Raw genomic sequence first — 19,417 nt, forward strand, 5'->3', positions numbered from 1 at the left:
TGAAGTTCTGGGTAAAGGGGTGAATGAGCACTCTGTGTTTTGTGTGTGTGTGTGTGTGTGTGTGTGTGTGTGTGTGTGTGTGTGTGTGTGTGTGTGTGTGTGTGTTGGGGGGGATGTAGTCTCCTGAAACGCATTATGTGCCTGAATGAAAAGCAGATGGACTCCTTTATTCCAGGAAACTCCTGTCACGAGAGGCTCTGAAGAGAGGGAGACAGACAGAGAAAGAAGGGAGAGGGTAAGAGCACCAGAAAGACTTTTTTTTGTGAGACTTCCAAAAGGTCTGATGATCCCCCTTCCCCTTTATTGTCTGTTTTCTACATTTTTCCTGTCAGTCATTACATTTTTATGGCTTGCAAAGTAAACGACTCCATGCGGCCAGCAAACAAACATCACTAATTTAAATTTGTACCCATCTTCCAGGAAATACCTGGTCAGATAGCATTACTCAAATGAATCAATCTGAAAACTGAGTTGTGTATTGGTTCATAAAAAGGTTCCTTATCCTGCTAAACTACACTGATTTGCTGGTCTTAGCTGATTTAAGGTGGTCTCCCAGTGGGCAGTCTCCAAGCCTACCCACTTAAAAGTGGGCAAAACCACTCTAAAACCAGCAAACCCTATCAGCCATTGGTCAGACAAATAGATAGTCCTGTCCCAAATTCATAATGGTTGTACCATTGTTGCTGTGTGTCGATTGGGAATTAAGGATGCACGATATATATCAGCCACCATATCAGTGTCGGCCTATATATGTCCATTTTTAATCTTATCGTTATCGGCCCGATAAGAAAATTTGGCTGATATATTAAAGCCGATAAATAATGGATTATTTCCTTCAGCTGAGATGCTTCAGATGTGCACTGTTCGCCATGATGCTTTTGAATTGCTTGAATATGATTGGAATCCCTTCAAAAAAGGAAAGTACGGTTAACTGCAACAAGTGCAGTCATATAGGCTGTCATAGGCTACATAAAATTGTAATGAGAACATTATAATTGTGTGCTTGGGACATGGCTTTTAATGGTGAGACTTTTCTTTTTGTAATCAGACTCTCAAAAATGATATAAAAATTTGGATTTAGATTTATCGGCCAATATATCGGTTATCGGTATTGGCCAAAATGTTCATATCGGTGCAACCCTAATTGGAAATGCTCAAAAAACGTTTTGGGGGAAATCAACCTAAACTACTTTTCAAATGTTTGGGGTCTCTTCTGTTCACCAAGGCTGCATTTATTTATTCAAAAATACAGTAAAAACAGTAATGCTATGAAATATTATTACAATTGAAAATGTCTGTTTTCTATTTTAATGTATTTTAAAATGAAGTTTATTCCTGTGATGCAAAGCTGAATTTTCAGCATCATTAGTCCAGTCTTCAGTGTCACATGATCCTTCAGAAATCATTATAATATGCTGATTTGCAGCTCAAGAAATATTTATTATTATTATCAGTGTTGAAAATAGTTGTGCTAATTAATATTTTTCATTATTCTTTGATGAATTAAAAAGTACAAAATAACAGCATTTATTTGAAATAGATTTTTCTTGTGACAACATATCTTCACTTTAGATCAATTTAATGTATCTTTGCTGTATGAAATTAATTTATATCCCTTAAAAATCCTTAAAATGGTAGAGTATGAATGGCTTGCATAGTTGTCTAACTGTATTAACATTGAAAAATTGCTTAATTTATCCATAAAAATCCAGTTGGCAAACTTTTTGATCATTTCCTCGATGTGCTCATAATTTTTACCAATTGTGTCTCAAAGCTTAATTTTTCCATCATACACATTGTCCGTCTTTCCACTCTAATTTTTCTTTGCCTGAAGTCTCATGCAGAACCCGGCTCACTCACTCACTCACTCACTCATCTACACCCATAAATCACACTTTCAAAAAGCACACCAAACAAACTTTTGCTCAAGCACGCCGATGACACATGATATTTTTCAGGGCCCCTGTGCTCCCTTCGCTCTCACTCTCTCTCTCTATGCCTTCATTTCCTCTCGTTTGCTCTGCTCTGCTCTCTGCTGACTCTCTCCACACATTCATCATTCCACAAGCTGGCCCTGGTGTTTGTCTTTAAGTCTGCCTGTGGCTTTACCAAACACACCCGCACACACTCGCGCAGGGGTATAGTGAGCTGTCCAGTGAAAACCCCCTTCTTGGCATCGCTCTCTTTCAGTCTCTCCCTCGTCCTTTCTCTCTCTAACAGATCACCGTATCATTTTCCTCACGGCTTATAATTCTGCTTTTCTCTCTTCTCATCTTCCTTGTCATGCCGCGTCAGACCTGCCTCCCACCTGACCTGCTCCTGGAACAGATGGTTTATTTTTAGAGCGCTCTCTCTCTTTCTCCTTCTTTTTCACTCCTTCTGCCCACGCTAAGCAGAAAAAGGGAGTCTTGTGTCTATATATGGCTTGTGAGAGAGTGAGTTTTTTTTTTAAAGAAAAAACAGACTGTCATTATCACACCCATCTTTTGTCTCTGAAGACAAGGGTGTGAGCGGAATTTGACCACACTGATGTTTTCAGTTTTCTGTCTCATTTTCACAAAACAAACCCTAAATCTTCATTTTGGGGCACTTCTTTCGGCTTTTGGTCTTGATGCCACAGTCCGTTGTGCCTCCACATCCTCTCATCTATGTTTTTTTTTTTTTTTGTGCTATATTGAGTTGGTCTCACTCTGTAGTAACATAGTAATACTGACATTACTGCATACTATTTAACACTCCTAAACTTTTCTAGAAAAATTGTCACACCTTGGTAATTTCCCTGAAGTAGTAACAATAAAATGTTAATTTCACCATCATTTGTATAGGCAAACAGACTTTTTTGCCTGACCACTTAGATTCAAATCAAATCAAGGTTTGTTAAGATTTATGTCTATAATAAAAAGTCACCATGGTTTTTAATCATCAAATAAAGAAAACCATTTGTATATTTTGAATTACTGATAAGCTTGTAAGAGTTCAATAATATCTAAAAATGTACTATATGATTTTTTTCGTAGATCCTTTACAATGTACAGAAGAGTAAAGAAACATGTTCAGAAAAAAACTGTAATAATATTGATAATAATAACAGGCGTGGCTTTATGTAATACTTCATTGTCATTGGTCATAAGCAGAATTCTGTGGCCAAATGACAGCATTATTTATGTTTAATCTGCATGATTTAACATAAAAGCGTGTTTGATTTTGTGTTATAGTTTATGGGAATGTGAGTCATGGTCTTTTGCCTGTGCTTCACTTTTTCCCTCTCCACTTCATGCCTTGCATTCAGGTCCCAACTTGGTGTGATTGACATTTCCTGTCTGCAAGGTCATTTAAGGCCTTAAGGTGTTGATGCTTCTTGAGAAATGGGATGGAGTCGAGCCCTGAGTCAGCCGACATTAGACAGACACCAAACTCAAAATATTCATCCTATAAAGCTCTTCCACCTTGAACTGCTTGTTCATGAATACACTTTTTCTCTTGTTTTGTTAGCACACAGTCTTATTCTCCAGACTTGTTTCTATCTTTGTTTATTCGTCCTAATGGCTTGTCAGAAATGTGTCTGAATAGCTCAGAAGCTGTAGATGTCAGGGGTCATCTCAGGCCTTGTAAATCTAAGTCTAAGACATTGCAAATGACCACCACACAAACATTTACTATACTGTGTCATGGTAGATGTGCTTGGAAGATATAGTAACGCCTTTACTATTTAGTTCTTTTTTGGCACAGGGGCCACATTGGGCTTTAAATACAATATCTGTGTTTGGTTTCTTAAAGGTTATCACTGAGAAGGTTTGCTCTCATAAATGGCACCAAACAGAGCAAGCTGCCTCAGCAATGAACACATGAACTTTATTAAACTTTTCTGTGCAGAATATTGTGCTTAGCCGTGCCTTTTTGCAATAAAGAGTTTGGAAACCTGTTTAAAAAGTAATAAAAGGTAATTGTTAGATATATAGTTGCATTATGAGATATAAAGTCACATCGTGAGATATACAGTTACACTGCCTGATAAAAAGTTACATTATAAAATAAAAAGTCAGTCTCTCAGATATAAAGTTTGCAATTAGGAGAAATGAGTCACATTGCAAGATAAAAATTCACATTGTGAGATAGAGTAACATACAGTGAGATACAGATATGAAGTCACATTATGAGATATAAAGTCACATTGTAATATATACAGTCATGTTGTGAGATATAAAGTCAAAGTCTCATAATGTTGCAACTTAGAGAACACTCCTACAATTGCAAGATAAAAAGTCACATTGTGAGATATAAAGTCAGAATTCTGTGATACAAGTCACAATAACCTATTATTTTACTCTGAGGTGGAAGGAGAGAGCACATGTTCATGGTTGCTAGATTGGGTGGTTTGGATTTCGAAATCTGGCAACACTGAGCTTGTTAAAATGCGCATGAAGGCTTGTTAGGTCCTACAGTAAGATAATGGAGCTATTTAAATGAAAAATGATTTCATTATAAATGACCTGTAGGCTTGATTAAGCCGCGCGGAAGGCTGGATCCGGGCCGTGGGGTGTAGTTTGCACATGTCTGCTTTAGAAGAATCAGTGTATTTGTAAACGGCTATCTCTTCTTTGTTTTTCTTTGTGTGTGTGTGTACTTGTACAACTATCTTTGTGAGGACCAGTTTGAGTTTTAGACCATTGGAGTGAGGACAAAGAGAGTAAAGTGAGGACATTTTGGCCGGTCCTCAGTTTCTGAGACCCCTTTAAAGGCCTGTTTGAGGGTCAAGACGTGGTTTTAGGGATAAGGTTATAATTAGATTAAGGGTAGGTTTAGGGTAAGGGTTTGGGTTAGGCACTTAGTTGAGATGGGTAAGGTTAGGGTAAGCAGCTAGAGATTGCATTGTGTCAATGAATGGCCTCATAAAGATAGATGTACAAGAATGTGTGTGTGTGTGTGTGTGTGTGTGTGTGTGTGTGTCTGTATGTGTGTGTGTGTGTGTGTCTTTTCTCCTCTCCAAATCTCTCTGTAAGGAGGGGTGTCAGGGAGAGGGCACATAGGAGAAAATAATATTCTCTCCATAAACTTATGACCTCTTCCCAACCCCCTCTCACCTCCCTTCATGGTCTCCATTACTCTATCTTTAACCCTGGTTCCCTCACCTCTTTTCTCCCTCTCCTCTTGCACAAAAACCTGCTCACAGCCCATTTAATTTCCGTGCACTATATGTGTCCCTCATAACCGTCTCCCTTGTGGACACATTCTGCTCCTTTACAGAAACTTTTTGTTTTACTCTGCAGATATGAAGCGAGTGCCACTCTTTGGCTTCATGTTAACGCCATTCAGAATGAACGTCCTGGTATTTCCTTCTGCAAAATATTTCTCTCATGGCGGGAGAACAGGATCTGAGACACTTCTCTGTTATCTGATAGTAGCTGATTTCTGTCCATTGTGAAATGGCCTAGAAAATTAAAGGAGAAAGGAGGACATAAACAAAAGCAGACCATATCATATCTTGCATCTGAGTCGTACTAACAATACCCAGGAAGAAACACGCAGATCGGTGAATGCATACGCAAACACAGACACATATATTCATATAGGGTTGGTTGGAGGACAGGAGGAGTAAGACAAAACAGTAGCTAAGCAAAACAAGCAGCGAGAGAGAACCAGCATCCAGACGCCCTCATATTGCACGGTATGTGCACACTAAAGAGGGAGGAAGATAAGACCAACTGGTACTCTCTTACTACTCTTCTCTTCCTAATTATTTACACTTCTCTGTTTTAATTTGTCTGGATCTATCTTTTTTTATTAACTCTCTTTTTAACTACAGACCCTTCTGCACTTAGCTGCACTTCAGTGCTGATTTTGGGAAGAATCTGTTGAATTCTGCAGAATGGATTTAAACATGGTAAAATAGGTTAAATTAAGCTGATAGTACTACACTCTTAGTAGCTAAAAGTAAGCGCTGATTTTAAAATTCTAGCCAATATAACGATAATTATTTTCATGTTATGGGTGATAAGTGATATTAAAATGCTATCTCTGTTATTTTGTTGTGTAAATATCTTATCTGTAATTATCTATATAATATAAATAATAATTATCTGCTGAATATAAATTAGCATTTTTACATACAGAGTTAAATTATTAATGTTTTTAAAGGTTAATTTTAACTGAGCGTTATATGTAAAAATTGGGCATGCACAATCCACAATCTTCTTTACAGTATATGTATATCCAAGACTAATCTAATACATTTTTTAAAATCTCTAATACCGGCCAATAATCAATATTTTACCATTTTAAAATAAAAAACCTTTTTCAATATTTTACCATATTTTTATATTGTGCATTCCCTGCTAAAAACATTATCAAATTAGCCACAATATGTAATAGCCAAGTCAAGTCACCTTTACTTGGGTCTGGGATGCCTCTGATATAATGACATTGTATTTCATAACTTTAATAAGTCTGTGTGAGAGAGCCTGTTTTGAATAGAGCATAAACTTTTTTTGTGAACTAGAGTGAAAATGCAGGCTTATTTTCTTTTTCACCCAAGCTTCACAAAACAATGAATTACCCATCTAATGTTTCTAAAAGCACCCAAAATCCAGGATATTTATGAGCATGTGTTTATGTTCATGCTCGTGGCATATACCCTCTTAAAAGAGGCTTTCTTACAGGTTTGCGTGTGAGCAGAAGTGCACGGCCCGTAACTGTAGGGTAGAACCAATGGTTATTAAGAGTTAAGGAAGGGTGGGCAGTCATCCAGAGGCCTTGCTCTATTTATAGCCTCCAGACTGTGTGAAAGTACTCAGAACTCATACAGAGCTGCCAAAATCCCTGAACCTCTCTCTCTCTCTCTGTGTGTGTGTGTGTGTGTGTGTGTGTGTGTGTGTGTGTGTGTGTGTGTGTGTGTGTGTGTGTGTGTGTGTGTGTGTGTGTGTGTGTGTGTGTGTGTGTGTGTGTGTGTGTGTGTGTGTGTGTGTGTGTTTTGCATGCATCTTTATACATGTGACAGAGTATTACACCATGTTTATCTTAAAGAAAAATTTCAACTTCAATCTGTGTGCTGTAGGGGTAAAGAAAATAAAAGGGAACATTTTTTTGGAACATCTAGGTAGGGTAAATAACCAAAGGTCTGTTAAACTGAGTGGAAATCTGTACATGTTCCCAGATCTCATAGAGCTGTGCTGTGATTTCTTATGCATAACCCCTTAGAAGAACCATGGCTTACTTTGCTTAAGGGTAGGGTGGAAGTTGCCGTGAACAATCATAGAAACCTGCAATTTCACCCCGAATACTTGCATTAAAAAATATGGGTGAAGGAAACCTATTTTGGTATTGAGGTTGGACCGAACTGTTAACCATCGGACCAGTGTGTCGAATTTACAAGCTATTGTGGTCAAAAGCCTGAGCTATTATGACTGTTAATGAAAGACATTAGCTTGCTGCTTAGCCTGCAGACACGCACACAAGGGGACGTACACGGACATATAATCAGCATACTGTAAACGCAAGTTCACATGTGTAGCTGTCTAGCAGTCTTTCGCAAAGATACGGACAGAACGGCCAAGAATAAGAGAATGTGGGTCAGAGGGTTGGCAGGGCATCCACATGCTTGCTGGATCAGTTTGTGCTTAGAGAGTTCAGTAAAGCTTCCAGAACACACAGACAATCACACTGCACACACAATATACAGTCCATTTATCATATTGACACTTTTACAAAGCCTTAAGCAGCTGGAATGAATTCTGGCACTGGTGGCTGGATTGTGGATTAAAGCTCAGACCCCTTATATTTCAAATATTTACTCAGCATGTCACACCACATACATCATATACACACATTCACTCATTCATATTTAATTTGCATGCACTGAAAAAATGAAGAGAACTTCAGAGAAACTTCAGAACAAAGGGCAACAGTTTGCTTTTTTTTCTTCTTTTTTTAAGTTGAATTCACTCATGTAATTAAGTAAATGTTTTTGACTGTACATTGAGTGTCAAGTTGTCATGACTTAAAATCAACTATTACAGCTGTTAGAATTACCCATTTAGAAGTGGGTCCAAGAAGATTTCAGAAGTTGCAATATGCAAATTGCTCCTTTTGTTTAAATAGTTTTAAATTGTTATAAATATTAGTGCTTCATCTCAAGTTTTTTATGTGTACATACTGTGCATAGCAATGTGAGAACACAGATTAAAAAAGAACTTTTGTCATCTGTATATTTTACAGTTTATTACAGTTTATTTCATTAGGCAATATAATTAATATCAACCTATCTGAACAACTAAAATCTGCTTTAGAGTGCAAAGTGCTAGTTATATGTCATATGACCACATTTATCAGACAAAAAACACCCAAGAACCACTGCTCTATAAAAATGTTAACGCCCTTTAGGTTTCAAAGTGGAGTATATGGAGAATGTCAGCATAAATCCTTAACATTTCTTGGCTCACAAGTACTTGCAGCTTTGAAGATTATTAGGTGAACTCTAAAGCGTAGAGTACTTGCAATTAAAGTGATTTCAGTACAGTTAGTAGAAAACAGACCGGTTAGAACATAAGATGCTTAATAAAGAGTGATATAATCTTTAATGTACTGCATTAATTAATGTTATTTAATCTTTCTTAGGGTGTGCCTTTAGCCCCGTTGTACCCTATTTTAAAGGAACACTATGCAAGAATTGTACCTTAACTAAAAACTACATAGTAAATCTTTGGCATTTTGGTATTCTTTTTAAACATGTACAAAGGACATTGATCTCTACTCTTACACACATACAGTATAGCAGCAACAGCCACATATAGACCACACACACACGTATGACAGGCCTTGCATGTTTGGTCTGCCCGTTTGTTTGCACGCCAAAGTGTTTGTTTGATATTGACAGCACTATGCTGACTATTGGCAGCAGCTACCAGGATTGTGTTTCAGAGTCCAACGTGTGCTTGTGTCTCTGAGTCTGCAAGTGTGCAGATAGCATTTTGCATTCTTCCATATGGAATTGCAAATGTTTGCATTTTTTCCCCACATAATTTACTAATACCTCTCTACAGGCTTGTGCAGTGACTTCTGTAAAATCATAGAGAGAATGGACGGGTGCTAATTTCATTTCAAAGGTGTTGGTTGATGGCCATTGACACCCTGATAAGGCAAACACTATTCTAGCCTGTGAGCTGAGCTGCAGTCATGGTTATTTAAAACTGTAAAGTGGAACTTGATGACAGGACTAGTCTGGGCTCTGTAAAATACAATACTTGCTTACACCGCTTGCACACTAATGCGTCTGCTATTGAAACTCTTGCTGACAGAGCTAGCACGCTAACCTCTGCAGTGTCCGCATGCAGTGACCAAAACTGTCTAACAAATTATTACTTAAAGCTGCAGTCCGTAACTTTTTTGGGTTAAAAATTATCCAAAAGAAATTTCTGAGCAAGTACATAACCAGCCAGTGTTCAAAACTATCCTTAGCTCGATTCAAAACGATAAGCTTGTAATAATGTTTTTTAATTGGTAGCCTACTGGTGAATTTCAAGCATGTCTTTGCATCATAACGTCACATCTGTACACAAAAAGAAGGAGTCTCGGCTTGTAGGCTATATTGCGTGTGAGGATGTTGGTGGTGGAGATTTATAGCCTTTTCTCACTGCACTTGATATAATTAAACTTATCAATTGGATGGCGGATCCAGAAAGGTTCAGACGACAATCACCAGTGACAACTGGAGATTCACCTGTTGTAAAATGCAAAAGACTTCGGACTTCGGAGTGGCTACAGAAAAAAAGAGACTGCAACCGGGCCCATGCAAAACAAGGATAAATAACGGAAGGGCTTTTGAAAGGTGGCGTGAACTCCGTGTTTTGAAGGGGTTCAAATCAGACGCAGAGATGGCATTTTTTCTGCTGGACACTTCTGAGGAACATTAATTTGTTGGTATGACAATTAGAAATTAGACTGCAAAGAAATGGAAACTGAACTACAACATTATACACATTAAATGTATTCACGCAATGCTGATTTGAGAACAACGTATAATCTGCACGGTTTGACGTGATATAATAAGCGATCGTTAGATTTAATCAGCATGATTTACTGCAATGCTTTTTTCCCCTTAGTTGGTCAGAACAAAACTGGATGTTACTTGTTCAGACGACATTTTCCAGTGAAAATTCTTATGTTGGTCATACTTCCAAAAAGTAGAATCTGTGATTGCGAATGGCAGTATCCACACCGGCGCGGTGACTGACAGCCGAAACATTGGATTCATCCGCGCTGTGCCGTGCCGAGGCACAACCCACGTAAAGTTGATAATTCCATGAATAACTGCAATTGCAGATTTCGAACAGAGATAGCGATAAAGAGGAAAAACTACGGACTGCAGCTTTAAAGGAAAAATAAAGGGAATTCAAAGATTTAGGAGGTTATAATTTATAATTTTCTTTTTAGATTTCTCTTTATTGTCTTTGGTGGATGGTGTCAGGCAGCTGGCCAGTGCTTGCGGTCAGGGTATTTATTTGTTTATTTGCCTAATAAACTCCACCACAGCCATCTTGTTGTAGCAGCTGTCCTGTCAGGGGATGATGAGCCATGGAGAGGCTGCAGGTGCCCCCACCAACACCCTAAGACTCTGTTTGTCCCTGCAGAGTGGCAAAGCAGCTGAAGGGTTCGAGGATCTGACAAAAACTAGTGGATGAAATGCTGCTTTGAAACAATTTCTTTTAGAGCGCTTTAAATGCGTTATGAAAATAAAGGTGACTTGACATTAAAAATGTAATTCATACATATAATGACTTGAATACACCTCTTCTATGGAAGTGGTTCTCAACCTTTTTGACTCCAAGGCCCACATTTTTTACAAGAATATTAATCACTATGACTTTTCTACTTATTTGCGATTTATTTGTTTACTCACACCACATTTTAGAGCTTGACATAACTAGTTAGTCATTATAAAAAATTGCCATTCTAATATTTTATTGATTTACTTGACTTACCCAGGTCTAGAAATCACACTTAAAAAAAAAAAAAAATGTTTTAAACGTATTCTTTCATAGAAAACAATGTTTTAACAAAACATTGGGGGGGGGGGGGATTGTCCGCCATATCAAAACAATAAAACATAACAAACAGGAGATTATGTCATAGAGAGGATGCCTGAAGGCCCATGCGTCAAGGTCAAGTCTCTTAAAATATCAGATCTGACCTTCTTAAGACAAGGCAAAGATAGTTCAGGTTGACATGTGGCGTGACTTTCCAAAAACATATTTATGAATTAGGAATTTAAGAATGTTACATTTACATAAAAGTTACATCTACATAAAAGCACAGAATTTGTATTATCGGCATAAATTCCTGTTATTTGTGTTTTTGGCCTAAAGACCTTAAGCAAGTCTGTTCTGGATCTCTCTAAACGTTTTTGACAAGTACATGCCAACTAGCATGCTAAACTGTATGTTTTAATGAACAAAATTAGCTTTAGAAGTCAAATAATGCAAGTTGTTGCTGATTTATCTTAACTCTGACAGACAAGATCACATCAACTATCTTGAAAATGTTTAGAGAATAACCAACAGATAAAAATGCAAATACCCATGTGGAAAATTCACATGCTGGGTAGTGACAACCACACAAATATGCATAAGTACACAGATCGTATGATAAACACAGAAGTAGGCTAACCATCAGATCAAAAGAAAATCCCGTTGAATGGAGGAAACAGTATAGAAGAGAAATCTTTAGGGGCATCCCATGTGTGGTTTTATGTTTTATATTTATGTGCATTTCTGAGTACAGAGTGTGTGTCTGAGCAATACAGAGACAAGGGAAAAACTTGACAAAGGGGAAGAGATGAAGAAGAAGTGCATTTACATTTGAATGTATAGTTCCTACTGTCACTATTTGCATGATTCTTTAACCTGAGATAAAGCAGCACAATTTGTTCGATCAGTAGTTTCACTGTCTAGCAAAACGGTGTTTCACAGCCTGAGAAGGAGAACTGAATCAGAACCAGCTAAGCTTTAACCTGACGAATGACTACCTTGAGACCAAAGAAAAGCAGACAGCTGTGCGTATGTCTCAACGTGAAACTTCCCTCACGTGTAGAAATCCAAAGACAAAGCTCTGTTCCTCACTGAGTCACACGAACAGAATTATTTCCTCTTTTTTTTGGAAAAGTCACTGGTTGGAACAGAAAAGGGAAGTGGATCTAATGGCCAATCCCAACTGTTTGTTTGACCAGTGCCTTTTTTCGATATGTTTTGAGGTTGCTCACTGGCATTTGTTACACTGGAAACCTCACGCAAGACGCAATGACTTGTTTGCGCCATCTGGTGCTCACATGAGGCATTTTATCAGTTCATTTTGTAGCACTTGTCTTTACTGTAGATACACAGAGACTATAAACAAAGTCTAAATGCAGGAAGGATAAAAGAAAACCTCATTTCAAAAGAAGATATTTTGAAAAAATATTGGTAACCAAACTGTTCTGGTTGCTCTTGACTTCCACTGTATGGACAAAAAAGACATCTCAAAATATCTTCTTTTATATTTCACAGAAGAAACAAAGTCCTAGGTTTGGAACGGCATTAGGGTGAGTAAATGATGACAGAATGTTCATTTTTTGGTGAACTACCTGATCTGACCCATATTTTTATTGCTGTAAGAGATGACTTAGATAATCAACCTTTTAGGTTAACTGGCAGTGTTTTTATAGTTTACTGTATGTGATAAATTCAGGACCTTGTTCTGAGAACCATTAAATAAATTATTACAAATCGACACGTTGTGTTTTGGACTTAGTTGAAACAGTGATTAGATGGACTTAATTTAGGGAAGAGGTTAGTATTACAACGATAGTAGCCTAGATGTTGTCTGTGTGTATAAGTGAAATTCAGGGAAAGAAATCAATGGAGGTTTTACAGTATGCATGGTTTTATCACTTAATCCTTTACTGAATCTATTCCATTAATTTTCTGTAAATAACAATATGCTGTAAAATAAATATCTAGTTCAGTTATGAAACTCGAGATGGCACAGGCTGATAGGTCCTTTACATCCAGCGAGCAGTCACATTATTACTGCATGGATCAAGCTGATTGGCCTCTGCTGATCCTGCATCCAAGGTGATTGCTTGCTTAACATTTAAATAGTCTGGTTTGTTGTTTGCTATCAGCTAATCCTGAAGCGTGCTATCAGAGTTCCTCTGAAACCCTTCACTTCCCCAGCTCCACGTGCCTAGATATGCTAAGGGCTTTATGCACATCTGTATATCTATTAGCAGTAGCGGAGTTATTTTGGGGAAACTTTTACTTCACTAAATTCCAAAGCATAATATCATACTTTTTACTCCACTACATTTAATAAAAACATGTTGTTCCAACAGAAGAAATTGTCATCCAGTCCAAGACGCGATAGCACGTCCGATTCGTAAATGAGCTGATTCTTTTAAATTAACCTGTTAAATCGGTACACAAATCGCACTGAACGGTCAATTTGTGAATTGGACCAATACGACTGCACCTTTTCTCGAGTCAACAACTCACTGATTGAACTGATCCGATCAGAGCGAGTTAACAGTTAATTGAATCCACAAGTCTGACCAACAATGGTAGAATGATAGAGGTTAAAGGATAATTCCGGTATTTAGCACTTTGAGTCTATTTTCTAGTTTGTTTTGGATGAACTAGAGTGGTGGACACAGAAATTTTGACGATAGGTCCTGTCTCGACTTTTTGACTCGCTTAGAATCGCCTTTGACCGCTTCAGAGTGGCTGGCTACGGGCATGCACAAACATGTCCTTAAAACAACCCTTAACGTTCGTTTTCAAAACTGTGCAACTCGCAGTGGTTAGTGATGTTCCAAAACAAGTAGCGTAGCGAAATACAGTTTCTGTGGTGTTTTATTTGGCAATTTGTAAAATCCCATTGATTTCTGTTGGAGGACTCATTGCTCGTTGATATTACTGCGCTTCAGACTCAAATACCGAGCGAAAGTTTATACGCGGTTGTGAGGTATCTGAAAAAATAGTTCAACTATAGCAAATAACACGGATTGAAATCATACATTGCGCTGATATATTTGTTTTTAATCATCAACGAACATCACTAACCACTGTGAGTTGCACAGTTTTGAAAACGAACGTTAAGGGTTGTTTTAAGGACATGTTTGTGCATGCCCGTAGCCAGCCACTCTGAAGCGGTCAAAGGCGATTCTAAGCGAGTCAAAAAGTCGAGACAGGACCCATCGTCAAAATTTCTGTGTCCACCACTCTAGTTCATCCAAAACAAACTAGAAAATAGACTCAAAGTGCTAAATACCGGAATTATCCTTTAAGTGAAAACTCTGAGTATGTTAACCCTGAAATGAGGGAAACTCTGAGTTTTCTGTTTCAGAATGGGAGGTATGTCAAACCTGAGAAAGCAGAGTAAGTCAAGCCCGTTTCTGAAAGGGGGTAACTTATACTCAGAGTCAGTTACCATGGTAACTAACTCTGTGAACCTAACCTGGTCGGGAGCAGATTTTCTTCGGTAAACCCAGAGTTTCTTTCGGTCTCCTCCCCTTTTTTAAAGGGGAAGCGGTGTTTAAACACCTCATTCATTCTTTCAGTACATTTTTATTAATAAAATTTATCTTTTATTAATAAATAAAATAATGCTATTTTTACTGCTGTTTTTTTCTATTTTTTTAATAAGATGAAGTCTATATAACTCCTTAACTGGCAACTGAAAACACAGTAGTAGATTAGAGTTACATAATGTAGTTCTAAACAAATTCTACAGAATTAAACTGTGGCATTTACTGAAAATCACTGAACTGTGTTCATCTGTGCAACAGAAGCTGGTGGACCGTCCTCCTGCTGTTCTTCCACACTCAGGGTGCGGGGAGAGATAATAATACCCGTTTATACTTAGATTTAAACTTTGATTCTATAGGCTACTCCACATAAAAATGTGAAAAAATCTGAATGTGTAGATTGTTTGATGTGTAGACACATAATATTAACATTACCTCTGTAGGCCTCTCTGTGGCAGCAGAAACTCTTTATCCCCATCGTCCTGTGAAGATGAGCATTTGGTTGAGTGCACTTTATAACACTATTTGTCATAATTTCTGGTGTATTGAGTAGGCGACTTACAACTGCCTGGGGTTCTGTTGGGACAGGAGGCTCCAAAAGACAGATATTACCATCAGAATCTGTTGGGACCAACGAAAAACCCAACCCAAAGTAAAATAAATGGAAATATCAAAAATAGCCAAAAAAAATAACACATAAACCTCTTACATTTTATGAAGGCCCTTGGATCTTTGGGAGTGACTGGCTCTGAAGTCCCTCCAGGAATTCCCTCAGCCAAAAATGCTGCTGCACTGTTAGACACTGGATGCTATTTAATTATTTAATATGTCAAATGTTTGTAAAGTCAGGTAACCTACACCCATGATATGCTCAAGCCTTACCTGATTGAATTATGTTTTTATATTTAATTTTTCAGCTGCTGCCATGTTCTTTTAATACCTGCAGGATTGCACCTACATGAACATTAGAATTATTGAATAACATACTGTTCTTCCAGTTTCACCTATGATATTATAACAGTTGGGTAAGTTAGGCTACTCTAAAATAGTCATTAGTTACTAACTACAAATGACATCTTCAACAGTATAATTAGATAAATGTAATAATGACTATCTTTATAAAGTATTTGTCTACTTATTACTAATAAAAAAAATACAAGGAGAGACAAGAAACTGCACTTTTAATGCTTTCAAATAAACAATATACAATTGCATGAATTATTCTTGAATTAACCAAAGTGTGTAGAGGGAGAAGGTTACATTAAAAATATACCTTTTAAAAATGTATGTAAAATATACTAAATTGTTCTATAGTCTAATGCAATTACATCACATTTTACTTTAAATTACAGAAGAATTAAGAGTAATCCCTTTAATTAAATGACAGTATTTAGATTACTTGGTAATTAATTACACCCATCACTGTATAACAGTAATTAAAATGTAAACTTGCGCATTGACTCGAGCAACTATTTTCTCCCTAGCTAACTCTCTGTCCTCCTTCGCTGCTGCAGCCGACATTTAAAAAATAATAATAATAATATGTGTTCGTACGCTCCATATGCTTGCAGAAGCACATCCAGTTGTGCTGGTGAGAAATATAAAATAATAAGAGAAATACCTCTTTTTGTCTGGCGCTGTTGCCATGGTGACTCATAGTATCTGCCCTCCATTGATAATGGCTTTTAATAGTTGTGGTGCACGCGCTTAACTCAGAGTTGATTGAACTAACTCATTTCAGCTGTTCTGTAACCGAAAACTCAGAGTTTCCCATCTCAGGGTAAGTCAACTCAGAGTTCAAGTTTTAACTCAGGGTTGGTTGAACCTCCTTATTGAAACAGGCCCCTGGGAGCGTGTGTGTGTGTGTGACTGATGGCGTCAGTTACTAATGTTACAAGTTACTAATGCGGAATTTTAGGATGTATGAAATGAAAATCCTATTTACTGCATAGCCTAGGTCAAGTTGTTTGTGAATGTGAACTAAATCTGCTGTAAAAGTGTGAGCCATTGTATTACCATCTAAACAGGCTAGGTTTTAGGTAAAAATTAAACAACTGTCATGTTTTAAGTTCTTTTCAGGTTTGAGTTTCTCTCAGTTAATCTTCTAATCTGTTAATTACTTCAGGTCTCCTTTGTTCTCTCCCTGTTTGTTTCTATGGTTACTGATTGTGTTAGTTGAGTTCAGGTGTGTCTTGTTAATAAGTCTCATTAACAAGTGTATTTAATCCTGTCTTGTCTGTTCCGTAGTTTTGTTCCATGTATTATCTTGAGTATTTCTGTTATTTTTAGTTTTTGATTAATAAAGACTGCTGCATCTCAATCCTGTTTCTTCTCTGCTGCAACCAAGACATGATAATAACATTAAATTACGCAAATAAATGTGCATGGATGGGCAAATTAAGCCTCATGAAGCACTGAAGCTTTCCCTGGAATGCTTCGGGAAAAGATTCGAAGCATCAAGCGTGTCGAAAACAAATTAATAGCAGCCATGTTTATGAGCAGCTGAGTGCGCAGCGCCATTGTTTTATCCATTAAGCACAAATAAAAGCCTAACAACGTTCAGTTTTCTGATAGTATTATTCACATATTAAAGTGTGGCAATAAAATAAATAATAAATAATAAATGTAACAATTATATTAATACTAATTATAAAATTACCAACAGAGTTGCTTGATGCAAGTAAATGTTGGTCTAATTATTTAATGGTTTCTATGCTGTTTATGTGTCAGAATATATGATAATGTAGCATAGGCTATGTTAGTAAATGGACTTAAACTTCCAAAAACCTGTAGAGTAGTGGTCTGGGTTCAAACATTCCGACACGCAAAGTGAAGCATTCACGTCACTGGAAAAAAGTGAGGCTTCGTTTTTCGATGATCACTTGTTTCTCTGACTTGTTTGCACACTTGAATTATCAGCATTTGTCAGTAGGGTAGTTATGAGTTCGTATGACAAGATTTGGCAATAAATAAAACTATTTTTATTTATAATCTTCCTTATTGACTAGTGCTGGCTTCATGAAAGTCAATAATTCATAATGATGTCAGACTTAGCTGTAATCTATTTAAGCTCTATCTGTTTGTCTAGTACATTATACCCAAACATATTTTGAGCAATAGGATGGAGTAAAACTGCAAAATAAATGAACATTCATCAATCAGTAGGCTACTTTTAAAATTTAAGGGCATTAAAAATCAAGCACTTTTGTACTTTTACTCAAGTAAAATTGTAGCTAATACTAAAAGGAGTAGCTAATACTTTTTATGGAGTACTATTTTTTAAGAGTATCTGTACTTTTTTGTGTACTTCTTCCACCGCTCTGCAGCAGCAGTAGCGTAGCTCATCTAGTCTGCCAAGTTCAGCATTGCAATATATTCATTAACATACTAAAACTATTTTGAGAGTTGTTATGATTGAAATGCTCTTCACCTTTCTTCTGCCCACCCAGATGACCAGATAATTACATATATTCACAAACCATGTTTCTTATAAACTTTCCTCAAAAGTAGAGCGATTTTGGCTTGAATTGTGTGTGTGCATGAGGATAGTGATCTTTCTTAAATAAAAAGACATCTTAAGAGATTTCGTCCTGGTGCATAGTCATATGAATGAGTATTGATGTGTGCAAGATGATTGTAAGACCAGGGAGGAACTTCAATCTGATTTGAAACACTGCAAATCCCTCTCTGACCCTGTAGCCCCTTCTCCCACCCTGCTCTGCGGCTGCCCTACAAACCCACTTCTTAATCCCAAAGCCTTTTTATATCACAGAATCATGGACAGACCGCCTCTTCCAACATAAATCCGGCTTTTCCACCCACCTTGTACAAACGACCCCCACAAACAAATCTGATTGTATCCAGTTGGATTGATTGTAGTAATGAACTGGTGCTCTCCGGGCAAACCAGGGAAGGGAGGCACCAGAAATGCAGACCTGTGAATTTTAAAGAGCATGATGTTAGATTTATGCATAGGGTAACTGGACTAAACTATTATATTTCTCACATGACACAAATAAAAAATATATATAGTTGAAACATTGCACATAGGCCTACTTCACAGTGAGTGATATCTGGATAGTGAACGAATGAATCGGATAGATCAGTTCTCTAGTTAACAACTCACTTTCAGAATAAAGAATATCATTCTTTTACTATTCTGAGCTGATTGAATCGAGAACATTCAGACATTTTCAACTATGATCATCAACTTAACATCTCACCAATTCATTAAAACGTCTTGTCACAATAACCTGATAACCAAAGCGTAAGTCGATTTGAGCATTTGGAGTGAACCGCGGATTTGGCTAATTGGGTAAAAAGTTATTTTTAATAAAAAATAAAAAACATATTTAAGCTTTAAAAGACATATCAAGTCTGGAACAAACTGAACTGGGATACATGATAAACATACATGTGCCGACTCTACACCAGGTTGTCAGGGACAACGTGAGCGCGTCACTATAGGCCTACGTAAAAGAATCGTATTAACCGGTTCTTTAACGTAATGTTCGAAAGAACCGATTCGCGGAAATGATTCGCACTTCCCATCATTATGACGAGTCCAAAACTTTTTTTTCCTGTTCTCATCTTGCGCCCCCTCCCTGACTGAGAACCCTTACACTAAAGTCGATGCTGTCCACTGTCTACCCAAACCATACGACTCCACTCTCCCTCTATATCAAATAAAAGAGAGTTTATGTAGGATTTCAACCAGATTGTCACAACTTTCCAAATTTCAAGGAATTTGGTTTAATGAAAGTATGCGCGCTCCCGCCAAAACGCAGCATCAGCACCACTATGTCGCGCGCGCGCGCCTCTAGCGAGCGAGTCTATCACCATCCCGGCCGAGAGAGTTAAAGTTGG

This window comes from Scardinius erythrophthalmus (assembly GCF_964197995.2).
Source record: "Scardinius erythrophthalmus genome assembly, chromosome: 1".
Lineage (NCBI taxonomy): Eukaryota > Metazoa > Chordata > Actinopteri > Cypriniformes > Leuciscidae > Scardinius > Scardinius erythrophthalmus.